Source organism: Chrysochloris asiatica, unplaced genomic scaffold, assembly GCF_000296735.1.
Source record: "Chrysochloris asiatica unplaced genomic scaffold, ChrAsi1.0 scaffold00221, whole genome shotgun sequence".
NCBI lineage: Eukaryota > Metazoa > Chordata > Mammalia > Afrosoricida > Chrysochloridae > Chrysochloris > Chrysochloris asiatica.
In genome coordinates, this window is record NW_006408739.1 from 4,803,442 (window position 1) to 4,808,555 (window position 5,114).

Consider the following 5,114-nt stretch of genomic DNA (forward strand, 5'->3'; position numbering starts at 1 on the left):
GACTGGCTTACAAGCTTTCAAGAGGGAACCTAGATCCAGAGGGTGTGGAGGAAGGTAGAATCTCCACTGAGTAGTATCCAATCTGTCTGGGTGGGGCTGATGAAAGGAAATGCAGATAGGTCACTTGTGATACAATAGTGAATAATTGTTATCAGGACTGATTGTGAGGGTTGGAAATGTAAAGGTAGATGTTTTGTAGCAAAAGGAGGGGAGTGATTAACTTTGTAGTCTAGGAGCAGAGGTCCCTAGGACCATCAAGGGAGAAGAGCGGAGAGCAGGTCCCTACCCAGAGAAGCAGTGACACCAGAGATGGAGGCAGAGATGACAACGTGCAAAGATGGAGTAGCTGGAGACTTTAGACCCAGACAGGGAGAGGGGCTGTGTGCTGATGACCAGGGGGCAGGCTTGCAAGGTATACCCTTTGGTTGGTTGATGATACATGGAGGGGACTGTAATCTTGGCAATGAAACGATATACAATAGGATGAATGTAAAACTAATGTTCTCCCATGTAAACTATCACATAATTCACAATAAAACATCTAAAAAAAAAAATGTGAGAAACGTTGTCCATACCAACAAACACTCAAGTTATCCAATCGGCACTCATTTTAATGAGAGTAAAGTTTTTGTTAATCGATGTTGCACCAGTAGATACCAGCAGACACGTTGCATGTCTGGCCTGCAAATGTTTTATTTATCTGTCCCTAAAAAGTCCCTCCTCTACTTCTCCTCCCACTGAGTACTATAAGGTCACATTCTCTTTCCAAAGTCCACTACTAGTCCTTACTGGGTGGTGGTGGTTATGTGCCATGGAGTCGGTCTAACTCATAGTGACCCTGTACAGGGTTTCCAAGGCTGTAAATCTTTATGGGAGCAGAAAGCCTCGTCTTTCTCCCACGGAACAGCTGGTAGTTTCAAACTACTGACCTTGAGGTTCACAGCCCAATTTGATTCTTAACCACTATGCTATCAGAGCTCCTTAGTCCTTACTGGGAGCATTCTCATTTAAAGTTAGTTTCCCCCTTTCAGCATGAACTTCCCCTATTTCTTTGATGATTGTATTTTTATTTTAAAGTTCCTAGCAAATCAGTTCTTCACCTCTTTTTGTTATCCTAGCCTGCTACCCGCAAGCCGTCCCTTATTCCTTCACTGAAGATGGACCATGACCATAAGAGTTATTTCTTGCAGTACCAAAACAACTCACAGAAGAGCATAAACAGAAGCGTTTAGACATCTGCAAACAAAATTCAGACTGATACTACAAGGAAGGTAAAAATTTCTTTAAAAAAATTGTTACTGAAGACGAGACATGGATTCATCACTATGAGTCTGAAAGAAATGGCAGCGTATGGAATGGAAACATCCTTAATCAATGACCAAGGAAAAATTCAAAAGTTGACCATCAGCTAGAAAATCGATGCTTACAGTTCTCCAGGATTCTCAAGTGCCAATATTGGTACACCATCAAGAAAAACATTCAGCAATCAACAGGGAAATGCTCACGGAAGAGCTGAAGCCTACATTTTGGATTAAATGCAGAGGACTGCTATTCAAGGGTATTGTGATCTTATATGACAATGCATGTCCACACACCTCTGCCCACACTGTTGACACTCTGCAAAAACTTGTTTTTGAGGTGTTAAGGCATCCTCCCCATAGTCCTGATTTTGCTACGTTGGACTTTCACCGTCTTGGTCACCTGAAAGCAGCCCTTCAAGGATGAAGATTCACCTCTGATGAAGAAGTGAAGACAGGGGTGCATCTGTGGCTTGCAGCTCAGCCTAAAACATTTTATAATAAGGGACTAAGAAAGCTTGTTGACAGATGGACAAAGTGTATTGAAAAGCACAAAAGGAAATTATGTTGAAGGAACTCAGGGGAAGAGCAGACGTCGCTGGCGAGGATGGTGCTGGAGAGTGTGGCCTGCATTGTGAAGGTGCAGCTCCCAGTATATCTTAAGTGACTCCCAGTCCTAGAGAGCAGTACCAGGTTTGCCCGACTCACAGTTTCAGAATGGCTTCGGCTGTTGCCTTTTCTCAGTGTACTTGCACTACTTGGCTACCTTGGAATTAGTCCATTTGTACTGAAGAAAAAACAACAGAAGGACAGTTTGATTAATCTTAAAATACAAAAGGAAAATCCCAAAGTGGTGAATGAAATAAATATTGGAGATTTCTGTCTTGCTAAAGCAGCTTATTGTAGGTATTGGCATTCTAAGACATTTCCTGCTTGTGCTGGTTCACATAATAAACACAAGGAATTGACTGGAGACAATGTGGGTCCACTAACACTGAAGAAGAAAGAAGTGTAATAGTAATGCATTAGGGTTGGATTCAATTGTGTGCTGTAAATCCTGTAACAATATTTTCTCATTCTTTGTGTATAGAAAATCTTTGAAATGGTAGTCTTAATTACTACTACCAGTTGATAATTATTTCTGCCAGTTTATTTTGCTATACTACTGTTTATATTTGGTACTTGGTATAACTTTTAGAACATTTATATTGAAATTCAATTGCACAAATCTCTCAATATGATTTCTAAGAATTAATGTATCTTCGTATCTCATACTTCAGAAATATTGTCAGGAGGGACCAGTTGCTGGAGAAGGATATCATGTTTGGTAAGGTGGAGGGTCAGAGAAAAAGAGGAAGAATCCCAGAGAGATGGATTGGCCAAGTGGCAGCATCAGTGGGCTCAAGCGTGGCAACAATAGTGAGGTTGGCCCAGGACCAGGCAATGTTTCCTTCTGTTGTGCATAGGGTTGCTATGAGTCAGTACCGACTCGATGGCACCTAACAACCAGTAATAAAATAAATACTTTTCCACACTTGATTAAGAAAATCAAAATTATTGGCAATGGGTCCAAAGTTGTTTGTCTGGATATCAATATTTTCAACAGACTACATATTTAAAAATTTCCCCATTAAATATGATTTTTCAGATCTCTTTTACTTTGATCATTTAAAGTGATACTCTTTAAATAATAAGAAGAATATTGCCATCAATAATTATTTACTTTTGCAGAGATTATTATCAATTAATACAAATATCCTGACTTCAGAAGAGATGTAAAGTGGATACAAAAAAATCCCAACAAGAAACAGTGATTTATAAAAGCTTTGTTTTGTTTGTATCTGTTGATGTATGTTTTTTGTGTGTATCTTGAGGTATTTGGCTCAGCAATGCTGTGGAATGGGGTAGCTTTGAACTCAGTTTGCTGCAATTTAAAGATCAATTAGAAATCAACAAAGTAAATCTGAATTCACATCAAAATGATAATGGCTCCATGTTCAAATTATATTTATGTGAATAAAGCCATGTAATCTACAAAAACATAAAATACAAAAAAGGTTTACAAAATAAACTAATTAGAGAATTTTCTTTTTTTAAAAAAAGGGTGATTATGTCGAAAAATCAGATACTTTTCTTTTCTAAAATTGATTAAATGCCACAGTCAGAGTGCGGATGATTTTTGACTCACTTGCATCTAAACAAGCCTATATAAAACTGTATATAAAAAGACTGTTGTTGTTGTTATGTGCTGTGGAGTCAGTTCCAACTCATAGCGACCCTGTACAGGGTTTCCAAGGCTTTAAATCTTTATGGGAGCAGAAAGCCTCATCTTTCTCACTTGGAACAGCTGGTAGTTTCAAACTGCTGACCTTGAGGTTCGCAGCCCAATTCGTAACCACTACACAACCAGAGCTCCTATAAAAAGACTAAGGAAGCATAAACAAAAGATCAGACACTCTCCTGGGTTATGGATGATCCCTCCATCAATCACAAGAACTTTGTGAGATGTTTGACCTGAAAAACCCAATCAGCCTTTACAAATGTGTTCTAGGAATATCGCTGGGGATTAATCTGTAGAAGGAGACTGTGGCTCTGAATGGGAGATGACTGAATTAGGAAGGTCAACCTGGACCTGTCAATTCCTGATGAGGTAATTTGTAGTGGGGTATAAAGGGCCCTTGATTGGTGCCCAAGAGAACTAAGACCTTATCTTGATTTTGTATGTGGCTCTAGGCAAGTCAAAGTTTAGTGGGCCTTGCTATCCTCACCTATAAGATAAGCATTGCTGTTGTTAAGTGCCACAGAGTGGATTCCAACCCACAGGGACCCTTTATAGGGCTTCCAAGGAGCAGCTGGTGAGCTTGAACTACTGACCTTGCAGTTCAAATGACTTTGCAGTCTGACACATTAGCCCACAGCACCACAGTTCTAACTCATAGTGACCCTATGAAGAGCAGCTGGTGGGTTTGAACTGCCGACCTGAGGTTCAAACCAGCCTTGCGGTCCAAAGCATAATCCTGCAGTGTCACATCAGGATAAGCATTAGTGCTATTTTGTTGTTGCTAGGTGTCATTGCGTCAGTACCATCCCATAGCGACCTTATTCACAGCAGATGAAACACTGACCGATCCTGGGCCATCCTCACTACTGTTGCCATGCTTGAGTCCATCGATACTGACACTTGGCCAATTCATCTCGCTGGGCGTCTTTCTCTTTTTCTCTGACCCTCCACCTTACCAAACATGATATCCTTCTCCAGCGACTGGTCCCTCCTGACAATATGTCAAAAGTAGATTTACCTAACGCAATATGTCGTTTGATTTCTTGACTGCTGCTTCCTAGTTGATCCAAGAAGAATGAAGTCCTTGACAACTTCAATCTTTTCTCCATTGATAAGAATGTTGTTTATTGGTACAGTGGTGAGGATTTTTGTTTTCTTTACGTTGAGATACAATCCATACTGAAGGTTGTGGTCTTTGATCATCATCAGTAAATGTTTTAAGTCCTCTTCACTTTCGGCAAGCAAGGTTGTATCATCTGCATATCGCAGGTTGTTAATGAGTCTTCCTCAAGTCATTAAATTAGATATTGCCAAATATTTAAAATGAGTAAAACGATTGTATGCAGTATATTGCAGGTCATGTATAATAAAAAATAGAAACATTACTTCCATAAACGAATGACTTCTGTCACCTACAGTCTGTGGATAAAAAATCATGGACTGACAATTCGTATTTCTAAACTCTTTTTTTTTTTAATGTTAAAATATTTTTAAGTACATTATAGACTTTATAATATTTTACCCCTAAGTACCCT

General features: G+C 39.5%; 1 pseudogene; it reads left to right on the plus strand.

Annotated features, from left to right (window-relative positions):
• Nucleotides 1-1,887: 1,887 nt before the first annotated feature.
• On the plus strand, nucleotides 1,888-2,313 carry LOC102840782 (annotated as a pseudogene).
• Nucleotides 2,314-5,114: the final 2,801 nt, after the last annotated feature.